This window comes from Scleropages formosus, chromosome 4 (genome assembly GCF_900964775.1).
Source record: "Scleropages formosus chromosome 4, fSclFor1.1, whole genome shotgun sequence".
In the NCBI taxonomy this organism is placed as follows: Eukaryota; Metazoa; Chordata; class Actinopteri; order Osteoglossiformes; family Osteoglossidae; genus Scleropages; species Scleropages formosus.
In genome coordinates, this window is record NC_041809.1 from 22,720,098 (window position 1) to 22,732,531 (window position 12,434).

General features: G+C 42.6%; 1 protein-coding gene across 8 annotated transcripts in view; it reads right to left on the reverse strand.

The window, feature by feature from the left end:
- mtus2a (microtubule associated tumor suppressor candidate 2a) overlaps positions 1-12,434 on the reverse strand; it is a 68,466-nt gene that overhangs the window by 40,107 nt on the left and 15,925 nt on the right. Inside the window, exon 1 of one of the 8 annotated variants that reach the window (XM_018755358.2) lies at positions 5,715-5,783. The exons of the other annotated variants lie outside the window; for them this stretch is intronic. The gene's annotated coding sequence lies outside the window, so the exon portion shown is untranslated. Of the gene's footprint in view, positions 1-5,714; positions 5,784-12,434 lie in introns of those variants that run through there. 8 annotated transcript variants of the gene reach the window in all.

The window sequence follows — 12,434 nt, forward strand, 5'->3', positions numbered from 1 at the left end:
AATGAAACTTCATAAAGTCAGATTCATGCAACTGAAATAGCTATACCACAGGGAATGACTGTAGAGTGAAAATGCGGTATGATTTTTTTTTTTTTAATTTAATTTTTCATTACCGGTCAGAATTCAGTGTTTATGAACGAATTGTTTCAATATGGGTCCACCCCTGTTCTTGAGTCTCAGTTGGTGTATGTTGTCATCTGCAGTTATGGTGTTATTTATCCTGCTAATTAGCTGCCATAACATGTGTAATGTACAAGCAGGAAAGCAAAATTGTGTTTGCATACAAATCAATATCAACTGTCTGCCTGATCTCTGCATTTGGCAACCACAGGTGAAAACCTCTTGGCAGCTTGTGTTTCTTCCATTTCCATTTTCCCTTTCTGAAAACTCAAACTGTGAAACAATGGTTGTTTTGACACCTGGTGTATTACTTTCATGCACAAAAAAAAATAATTTTTAGTTTTAAATTGGAATTTCAGGTTGAAAGCTATTCTGTTTTTTTCTAAAGGGGCTTTATGTCTGCTGCTGAACTCAAGATAGGCAGGTGAAACCTTTTGTGAATCTGATGTGACAATATTAATGTCAGCAACTACAGCAGCAGCGAAGTTTAATTAAGGGATCTCTTTTTCTCGAGTCGTGGAAGCAAGAACAGTAGTCCGAGGCAGTGAAGTGTGGAAATGGAGGGATTGCTTTTTGAGGATGGGTGGGGTATTGAGGATGGTGAAGAGGAGCTGGGAGGTATTTCCCATCAAAGAGAGAAGGATGCTGCAGCCAGAGACTACGGAGCAATCAGGGCCAATGCGTTCAAACTAAATAGGATTACTTGAACCTATGCCTTTGAAGTTTCGGTCCTAGCCCTCAGTCCTACAATGGTTTCCAGAAGGGGTTTGGTCTTTGTGGATCTCATATTCAGTTCAGATCTCTGACATCACGGTCCACAATCACAAGGAATTGAACTACAATTAATGAAAAATCATGATGGCATCCATAACAGTTTATCTAAAGTGTCCGGTTTAGTTTGAATTTGTATATATTTGAATACATTTTTAAATATTTGCTGTAAAAATGAATGGCTGCAGACTGTGAAACCCAGTGGTATGACACTGACAATTTAATAACAGTCATCTTCTTTCACTCAGTTTGGATGTCACATTACACCTTGCTTGTAATGCCTACTACCCACATTCTGAGACAAAAGTGATCTACTGTGCATGTGCATAGCAATAGAACAGCTTAGTAATTACTACTGTGACAATTAGTTCAGGCAGAGCAAGTGCTCCTATCAATAATCCCCCAAAATCTAAAGCCCTTTTCATTACTTTCAACTCTCCACCAACACACCGTAAGAAGCAATCCACGAAAACAGAGAGGAAAGACAGAACCATGGAACCATATAATAATGGAACCATTAAAAAAACAGCCCTGCCATACATTACCGGTAAAGTATACGCCAACAAGAGCTTTACATGTGGTTTCTGGAAAGGCTAATGCGTTGTTTACCCTGTCCGAGCATTAAAAAAAGCACCAATAGTATGGATGAATAGGCAAACGTGTACTCCTAATGAGAAAAACAGTGATACTTTTTGAAATAAACAAGCAGAAAAAAATGCAGCCAGCTAACAAACTGGAGCAGACTTTGTGGATAACTGGGCCAGTGCCGGATCCCAAACCGTTCCTGCCTGCCAGCAGTGTGTCTGCCTTCCCAAGGATGTGACAGCATCAGAAATTGGCATAAGTACCGTGACTACTAGCGGACAGGCGGATGGAAAGAGCTGTTTGAGGGCCTGGGGACAAAGGAGTCTTAGGGACTGGGGGGGTACTGGAGTATGTGCTCTGTCTATTGTAGTTTCTTAGCAGATGGCGTTATTAAAAGCAACTAACAGAATTATTTATCCAGCCACTTACACGTTTTATAATCCTGCGATACATTGGGATGTATGTTTACTGAAAACGAAACTGAGCACAAGGGCACAAAACAGCAAGGCCCCATCAAAACTCAAATGACCAACCTTTACATCAGAATCTAGAGTCTGGGTTTCATCCTTTCCATTCTTGATCCCTTCTCCCCCAGGAGCATCTCAGCCTTCACGTTACACCAAAACTCCCCCATAATTTATAATTCATTGCTTCCATTTCAATCATAGCGCTTGATCAGCTTTTATAAATGCTGATGAACTTACAGCTTATGTGTCCAGCTGGAATACACTTCTGTGCAGCAGCCTTGCTTATGTCCCCACATCCATTGACGCCATGGAACAATGATGAGATTAAATCCCATGTCCTAACCAGGTGTTACATGCTCTAAGCATTGTCCCCCCCTAAGCATCATTGAAGTCCCTTGTTCATCTTTGAGTTTTCTCACACTTGTATGTGATAATAATTCTGCATTTTGGATAGAGGTTCCTTAAGCCCTCTATACCCAGATCTCCTTACAGGCAGATTCAGGCATGTTTTGTTGAGTGAGCAACTGTTTAATGACTGTAGAGCCCTGCATGGAGATCTCTGCCAAGTCAGCCACGCTCAGCACCTCATGCACCAGCAGCAAAAATGCTGAGTAGGAAAACATGCTGTTGAGAAGGTTGGTTCCCTCCAGGGAGTGTTGCTGAGCACACACCAACGGGAGCACTTGGCCTCATCACCTCACTGCCCCACCCCTGACCCCCCACTGTCATACCAGGCCTGGGAGAAGAATGCCAGATCACATACCCTCGGAGCATGACTGAGGTGGATCAAGCGAGACAAATGAGTTGGACATTTGCATTAAACTCAATGAACGAGAAGCTGTGGAGGAAGAGATGCCTTTCAATCACTTTGAGGGTGCAATAGATGGGCTAAGTGAAAAGCTCTTGATGTTTTGACAGGTTTTAATCCCTGCCTGTTGTTCTGTGGATCTGTAAGCCTCCCTCCCTGTTTGGCTTGTAACCGAGTTATAAAATGACAATTGTTTTCTTTCTTCACAGCAGTATAGTCATCATGAACAGTTTATTAAATCACCCGCACTACAATCTGTGAGAGTAAAGATCTGGGCCGATTTTGGAAAAAACTCGGCTATTTGCGGAAAACAAGGAAATAAATGCAAACAGCAAAAACCTTCAAATTACTGCAACATTCAAATGCAGCTCTGTGTATAAGGACTTGAGATACAGTCTGAAGTTTCCTACATTTATCCCATTTGGCTTTAACAAAGAATTGTTTTTGTTTAATTTGCAGTGATGTAATGCACTTGGGCATTTCTAAATATCCCCTGCTTAGAATATTACAGCTGTGAAAATGATTGACTCCAAGAAAATAAGACAAGAAAAAAACACCAGTTTCTCAAAAAGCAAAAACTGACAGATTTTGTTATTTAAATCCTCATCCTTAAAAGAGATTTCATTCACTCGTCAAAGGCAGCGATAATAAATGCAATGTTTTTTTTTTTAATTTAAAATAGTAAACAGTTCAGTGCGTTAAATTAGGATGCACTGCTGACAGTAAACATCAAGTAAATTCAAATTTGATGGTCCAGATTGAAGCCTACCAGAACCAGATCACGTTAGGTCACCACAGAAAGCTGCCCAGTTTGGTCCAATGGCTAATCCTAAGCAGTCCCCCTAACGCAGTCTGTTTTCTGTAATGTTTTTCAGAGCTTGCTTCACATCCACACGGGAACAGGAAAAAAATGACCTACTTACAGGAAGAGCATGCCGCTTGCGGTTACAATGAGCAGCATCAGAGCCAGTTTTCCCACCATGACCATGCTTACAGGCATTTTACACCTGAACTTGACCCATTTTGCCAAATCCACTCTTGATGGTTTACAGACCCTTCGTTACAGGGAAATTTGTTCTAGCAAAGCTGAGCTCTTATTCAGCTATTCAAATACCCATTGGGTTTCTTAAAAAAAGTCACTTGTTCAGTTTCTGTTAAAGAGTTTTGCTCTGTTGACCCAATAATACTGGGATCCTTTCAAACTAAGTTTTCTGCAACACTGATATTTCACAGATCCCAATTAGCTTTGATGACAGACTTAAAAATGTACACAGCCCCATTAGAAATTAATCCCAGATTAAAAAAAATAAATATTTCAAATGATAATATTCATATAATGGTTGGCTTTCTTATTCATATGCTACAGCCAAGAACTGGATCAAATAAGTGTGTTATTGCTAGCAACATCAACCTCTCCACCTAAATTTTGTAATATCACGGCTGTCACACGATTATCTTCAGCGATGGTCGGTCCATGACTTCTCGCTATGGTGGCTTGCTAGCATGCCAATTGGCCAAAATGAGGACTGCATTATGGTGCTGTTCTCACAGTAACGCTTGCGCTGGATTGTCCCTCTAAAGACCCGACAACCTCCTGCCCACGTGTCTTTGTTCCCACTCCTTTCCCTCCCTGAAGGAAATGCCAAGCTGGTGACATGGTGTGAACTGCTGCATTATTAATTGGGTTCCCTCAGCATTATTAAAATTCTGGCAAGAGGGGAAAAAAAGCCGGGGGGGGGGGGGGTTGACAGAGCGCATGACAGCAGTACAGTACACCCTTATGTCCTCACTCATCTGCAGTGGTGTGCCTCCGCTTGGCACTTCTCAGAAATGGAACCGGGTTCTACGGTTCCAGTGAAGCGCATTGTGCTTTCCTTTCCTGCACTGCCATTACTTCCTCAGCAGCTTGAGCCATAAATGCTTTCCCTTAAAGCTGTACATTAAGGATGAGAGAGAGGGTTTGCATGGACTGCAGTTTGTGGTTTGTGCCCACAGGCCAGACGCAGAGACACCGGGGGAGCCGAGAACACAGATTGCGCAGAGGGCTTCTCATGTCGGAGAAGATGATCCAGCTCCACCCATTTCCTGTGTTCACAGTATCTTCTAGAACGATTGGCCCCATGCGCTTCGTAAGCAAGTAGGGTTTGACAGTAGCTACTGACGCCACTCCTACGCACACAGTGCACATGCTGTGCACTGTACCTCAGCTCATACCTCTACTGTGCAGGGCTCAGCATCCACCTTACACTCGCCATCTATCAACCAGCGAAACCTGCAAGGAGGCAGAACAGAGACACCCGAGTCAGCAGTCAAGGCTCAGCTACCAACAGCAGAATGGGGTTCTTTTGCTTGGCAAAAACAACATTTCAATGAGTTTGCTTTTTTGGCAATCACATAAATTGAAATACATCTGATGTATTGTTTTCTCCACCCCAGGATTACAAGCCTGCTACATTTTCTTAGTTTCAGCAGATCTCACCCTTTCAAAGCAAAGGCTGTTTTTGTTCCACCACTTTCAACTCACAGCGGTTAGCGCCAAAGAGACTCAACTTCTTGACTTGTTATGCAGAGAGAAAAAAAGAGGAAGGTATGGTACACTGTGGACAGGATGCAAGTCCATTGCAGGGCACACACACACAGGGCAATTTACTCACCATTTCACCTGAACCATTTGTCTTTGAAAAGTGTGAGGAAAGAAGCACCTGGACGAAACCCACAAACACAGGAAAAACATGCAAGCTTTGCTTGGACAGAGCTGGGGCCAAATTCAAAGCCACAACTGGGACTGTCAGGAGGTGTAAGGCAAATGATACCCTCTGAGCCACCATGCCACGCAAACCCCTGAGCGCAACACTTTTCCAAAAATGTCGTTTTAGTAAATATTCAGCTGAGAAAATGGGTTAAGTGTTCAACTCTGAAAAGCAAAATCAATAATGCAATGCCAGCCAACACTCGCCACTCACCATTCTACATGCACGGGGCTCCGGAGTCCTGGTAGCTGAGCTCTGGCTCTGAAACAGCATTGCTCACTGGGCCTCATCACCCATCTCCATAAATTAGTCATCTTCGTTGGACGTGCCTTTGCTTTTCAGTGGATGAGAAGAATTTCCTTGCAGTACTCTCTCAGAGCAAAAAATGGGAGTGGCCTTAATGGAGGATAATTGGGAACCAAATACTGCACAAGAAGTGTTTGTGTTCCCAATATTGATATGATAGGTGGTTTTCAAGGGCCACTTGTATGGCATGCTGCAGAAAACTGGCTTCCAAATTGAGCTGTTTTTGCAGAGATGAAAGAAGTATATCCTTTTTCTCTGCTGTTCACGTGGCAGCTGGCAGAACAAGTCCATCACCCAGCTGCATGCATTTTGCAGCAGGTCAGAGGCAGTGGGGAAAGACTGGCTTTTAAGACCACACAGTAGCACACTTTGGTCATGTGCGAGTATGTGAGGCAGAGGGCGGCCAGATGGTTTCTCTGGCAAGCTGTCATGAGCCCCAGTTATATAGGCAGGCTTCAATAGCTTTACAAGGAAAGCCTGGAAGCATGGGGAGGGGAAAATGGTGGGATGTAGGTTGGGAGGGGTGCATTTTGGTGGGTTGGCTGGACTTCCCCCTCGGCCACACATCTACTCAGATGGTCAGCAAAGGGCACAGGTGCACTTCAATCCATTCCAGGAATGACCTCATTGCATCAGCCCCACAGCTAGTGATGTCATGGCCAAGGCACCTTTTGGTTGATGGATGTGCATCTGACCACTTTGGAGTGAGGGCTTCATAAAACAAATGAGATGGGACTGGCCCAAACGCTGCTGTTGCTCTGAAACACAGAGTCCCTGTGACCATCTACTCTAACTAATCAAGCTGTAGAACTTCTGTAAAATAGACATTTTACAAAGGTAGCCCAATTGCAACTCGGCATGGTCTAGAAACCAAACTGAACAGATCTGTCCTTAGTGCAGGCATAATAACTGAATCCTTGAGCAGAATTATTCTGTATTACTATGGCACTCTGAGAATAATTTACTTCTATCACTAGGTGTAATTTATATGTATTATATACAGAAATAGCATGTCTATGTTTGTATAACTGTGTTGTGGTAACAAAGTAAGGACAGAACATCCAAAGCCTAGGAGGGCTACATCTATTTAAAGATCCAAGTGGGACAAAGGCCATTGTATACATGTCTAATGCTGAACTGTGGAGCAAATATTTCGCCCAGTGCCAGTCAAAGTTTCCAATGCTATGATTGTTGATAAAACACCAGTAAAACTGGGCAAAACTTTCTGGACTCCAAACTTTTCCTGTAAAGCAGACCAAGTCTTTCAAAGTGACCCTTTCACAGTAAATTACAACTGGAGGTGATCCACATGGGTCTCTAGCCAGGTGTCCAGTAGGTGTGCAGTGGCAGCTGGTGGTATACAATAAATGTTGTGCATTTCCTTGCATTAAATTTGCCCTGTGTACATCTCTAGGTCACCTGCCTGCACAAAACAGGCTTTCTTATAGAACTTCACAGCTGTGATCCATTAACCTGTCCTTGCACAAGCAGGAAAAACATGACAGTCTGACAGCAGCTTGCGTACTCAAGCAGGATACTAATGCAACATACAAGACACACAGGCATGCACAGGCATGCACACACCCCGACATCTGCCCAAAGGCAAAGATACGCAGGAAAGACTCATGTTGCAAGGTTGTTACAGAAATTATTCAGAAGAAAGTTACAGAAGTCGCCAACAAAGTCTGTCCCGGGTTCTGTTGCCATGGCAACCATCACCCTCTGTGCTGCTGGGGATCTCAAGAAACCTGCCGGAAAGAACGTCTGTTCCTCTCGGCAAGGATGTGGAGGGGGTGGTATTACCTAACGCAAAAGTCCCCGGCACTCTTCTCTCTAAGCCATCAGGGGTTGCCTTCACTTCCTGCCTCTTTACTCTTCCATTCAACTACCTGTAAGGCTTACAGTCCTGGGCATCCAGTCTTGCACTTAAGCCTGCAACCTACAGCATACACTTCTTTCCAGTGCCCTATGTTACTAAAGCATAACTGACTTCTTCACAGGCTCTCTCTCTGCTTTTCTCTGGCTTGTGGTGCCCTTTCTTCCACTTTTCTAAGCCATCAGATTGCAGCCTTCATGACAAGGATCATGCAACCAGGACAATAAATATGAACTAAAACAGCAACTTTGACGACAATAAGAATAATACATTATGACTTTCATAATCCTCATCAGTGTCTCAGTGTCAACACAACCACATAATTACGTATGAGTTTGTGTTTGGCTGACGCTGAAAATTAATAGCCCATAATGAATATGGAATTTTTCTTTTCCTCTATGATTTGCTTTTTAAGGCTAATTATGGACTATAATCCATATCTGAACGATGGGCAATCTCAGAGCAAACCATAATTCAACACATGACATTAAATGACAACTCTGCTCGCCCAGCAAGCGTATTTGCACGTTTGCCCGTCTGCCCTCAAACCGCTAGAAGCTGAAAATAGCTTCAGAACAGACCTTGGGAACATGAAGGCCTCAGTTATTTATTGGTGTGAAACCCCAGTGCCCTTGAGGGTGGGGGGGTGGAGGCAGTGGTGGAGTCGGGGGATAAAGACATACCGTAACATAATTTTCCCAGCCTCTGGTAGGTACAGTCGAGTACCTTGAGAGGTTCAACTGAAGCCCCTTGGTGCAGCAGAAAGCACCATGCGGTTAATAAAACTAAGGAAATCCAGATTTGCTTGGGAAGGGAATCCTCTATCCAAATCCTGTAAGTGCAGACAGACATTGCACAAGAATTCCATGGGTAGAACTTTTAGTGCGAGATATTATTTCAGAATGCAGAGCAGGAGATTTCCTTTGTTTTTAGCTAACCCTCCAGTTTTGTGATCTGTGTCCAGTAGCAGATTTCTCACTTCCTGCCATTCATCTCTGCCTGTCACTACAACGGGCAACACAAAAATATGATGGCTTTTATGGTTCAGTGGACATCATCGATGCCACTCTGTTACCCCAAATCCTTAATGTTTTTGTACTCTTTGGCCCAAAATACAGTACAGTTTTGGAATATGTCCACCAGGAATAGTAAATGCATAAAATAATATCAATCTTAATATAAATGGGTGCTTTATTGAATTCATACTCACTGAACACTGCTTATGTATACTTTGGTGATCTGAAATAGTTTTCTTGGATCTTGGCTGGAAATGGCTTATTCAGATCTTTACAGACCATGGCTCAGTTGAAGTCTTTTTATACAAAGCAATCCATCCCAGACTTAAATTCAAAACCTTCCACATACATCTCGCCATACCCTCCACACAATGCCCCCCTTTCTGATGCACCATTACTATCCTTTAATGTTCAACTCATGCCACCTTAGACACCTTCTGAGTCTGAACCATCAGGCAAACAGGACACACTGGAATCCAGCCATGCAAAAATTAAGATATGGGATTTGCCAACTATGACAGCATGGAAAGATGGATGCCACCTCTCAAAGCCAAATGACACAAAGAAAGAGGCAATCAATGTAGGCAAGAAGGTGAGGTGCATGACTACCAAATTTTACATTGAGATGATGCTTTTCTCCAAAGTGTCTTATAATGTTAAACTGCTTACAGTTATTTACACAGCCAGGTAATTTTACTGGAACAATGTAGGGTAAGTACTTTGCTCAATGGTACTACAGCTGGAGGTAGGATTCAAACCCTCAACCTTTGGGTCCAAAGGCAGCAGCTCTAACCACCATGCTATCAGCTTCCCAACTGCCTATTACAGTAACACAATTCAGGGCCACTTTTTTTGTATGGGATCGCATTCATACCAGAAACATGTTACTCAGCTTGGTGTGACATTGGAAATGCCCATCAAAGTCTTCAAATTATTGCCCCTTTAGAAACTCTAGAGGTCAGTCAGTGTAGACTTTTCAAGATTGATAGAGCTTTTCTGGGAACTACATCCAATCAATTACCACGGGATGTCTTCACCAGGTTTGATCAGTTTAGCAGTGAAGTGGGCAAAGAACAGACTGAATAATTTGCCTGAAAAACATTCATCATTGTTTAGTGTAACAAATTCCCATTTGTTTCATCGGAATTTGTCAATCCAGCAATAGGCAATCTTACAAAGAGCTCTGTGCACAGCCAAACAACTCCACAGTACAAGATACCCTGATCTGTCATGCAAACAATGGATCTCTGCTTGTCAGTGGAAATATCACAGAACAGAAATCCAGAGTGGTCTTCTGTAAATTTCCAGTGATAGCAGGATGACAATATAAAGGGTCCATTTCAAACCAATAACAAAGCACAACAACATTCTATAAGCGACAGTAACAAGAGTGAACACAGAACCACTTGGTGTTTTTACAAGGAGTTCCAGATGCCATTGTGTTACTTTGATGAATGCAGTATATATGAAATGCCTGATACAGCAGTATTTCCGTGTGGTATCTCAGCAGGGAACAGTTAGGAGAGCAGAGAGAGATGGCTCATGAATATGACTCAAAATAAATGATTTAATAACGTGTAAACCAGCAGCACATCACAAAGGCAGCAGCATCTCAAAGACCGAATGAATCTCAAAGAAGCGTGACCAATCAACCCAAGCACCTCCTCCCCACCAGTCACCAGCAGCATAGTGGCAAAAGACACCATGACCAGCAAGTAGAGCTTCCTGTGGCCATAGCTATTTTACACCCACTTGCACTCTGCACCACAGCAGAATGACTTCTCTATAGTGGCTGTGGTAGCCAATAAGACCCTACTTGTTCAGGAAGGATCATCTCAAGAACCACCTTAGAACTGTGGTTCTAGCAATACTGCATTACTTGGGTGGGACCAGTAGGTAGTGCAGTGGTTACAGAGCTGGATCTACCTTTAAGAAAGTACATTAAAAAAAATAATTTCAACATATACACATAGGCAAAATGAAAAACAAAACACACAAAACGAGTGGTCGGTTTTACAAGACAAGTAGGGGTGGAAGCTCATTATGGTGTGCTTAAGCACTATAGCCACAAATATATGAGCTATAGATGGTATAGTGAATAAGGAAATTGACTTGTAAGCAAAAGAATACTGTGTTCTGACACCCAGAGAAAGGTACTTAATAAACTAGATTCAGTAAACATCCATGTAACTGTAAAAACAGGAACAATAAGTAGCCACATTCAAACTTTAGCTACAAAAATTGCTTTTGAAGAAGATGGGTGTTTAACAGCTGAAACATCAATGACATAGACCACAGTTCTTGTCTATTTTAAGTCTTGGAGCTTCCTTGATCTCTTGGCCACATATATAGGTTTTCTGAAGACTGTTTATGATGCACAGGTGATACTTTGCGTAGAACATTGGGATTTTGGCATCATACCCACTTGGCGGACAGTTAGAGGCCGGGCCATGTGGACACCGCTGCATACAGTTCCTCAGATCCTGGGTTGGTTGCCATGGTGATAAGAACAGTAAAAAAAGGGAAATACATCTGAAAAATCTGATCCAAGATGACTTGACTTGTTTTTCTTGCTGTTTTTCTGTTTATTTAGCTAATTTGCACACTGCACAACTTTAAATAATGGTTAATCCTGCTGACATATGCAACCCAAACAAAATGACTCAATTTAAAAATTTTACAGGGAGTGTAAAGGGGGCAAAATCGCCTATAACTGAAGATGAGTAATGCTTTGCAACTCCGTGAGGTAACTGAAGCAGGTGTCCTGCGACAAAGTTTCTAGTTTAACTTTTAGCATTGATCACAGAGGCTAGGTAAGGATCTGAGGATTGCAGCGATAAAGAAGAGTCCACTTTTTTCACCGTGAAGATTCCAGTGTACCGACAAGGACGTCGTTAATAGGTCAAGAAACGACGGCACCGGCAAACCACGTGCTGCTCCTCACCTACAGGGGGCAATCTCTAACCTCAACATCTGCTGTGCGACTCATCTGGGACCACAAGCCCTCACCAGGCACCAGGTGTGTCTGCACACCTGGCTCATTTCCCTGCTCACTACTGTTGTCACCACATCCATTCACTGTTTCCATTGCTTGCATTTCAAAAAGCCATTGATAGACACTTTTCCACGTACTCCAATGATGGGAAATATTTACATCTATTCATTTAGCTGATGCTTTTCTCTAAAGCCACTAACAATGTTAAGCCACCTACAACTACCTTTTTATACAGCAGGGTAATTTTACTGGAGCAATTTAGGGTAGGTACCTTGCTCAAGAGTACAGCTGGAGGTGGAGGTTGGGGAGCTAACCACTATGCTACCAGCTGCCCCCAAAATAATAAACAGGGAGCATACATCTGCCCAGCGATAATTGTAAGAGCCTTTTAATTTCCACAGCACCCCGTTACAGTTCATAAAGGTTGCATATTTTATTATTCATATGCCTATTATGACTGCACATATGTGCCACCTTGTGTATCAAAACACTATTAGTGCACTGAATATTAAACAGCCCTGCATGCTAAATGAATGGCAGCATTATAGTCAAGTCCATAACTTTGTGTCCAAGTCACTTGTGTCTAAGTTCAGCTTGAGTCCCGAGTCACTGACAAAACCACCGCCTGAATTTGGGTCACTAAAGAGGGTTGTTGGATAATTTCAAATTTTAACAAATATTTATATTTAAAACATTGTCATCTCAAATAAAGCATTTATGTTTCTGCTGTTAAGTGTAAC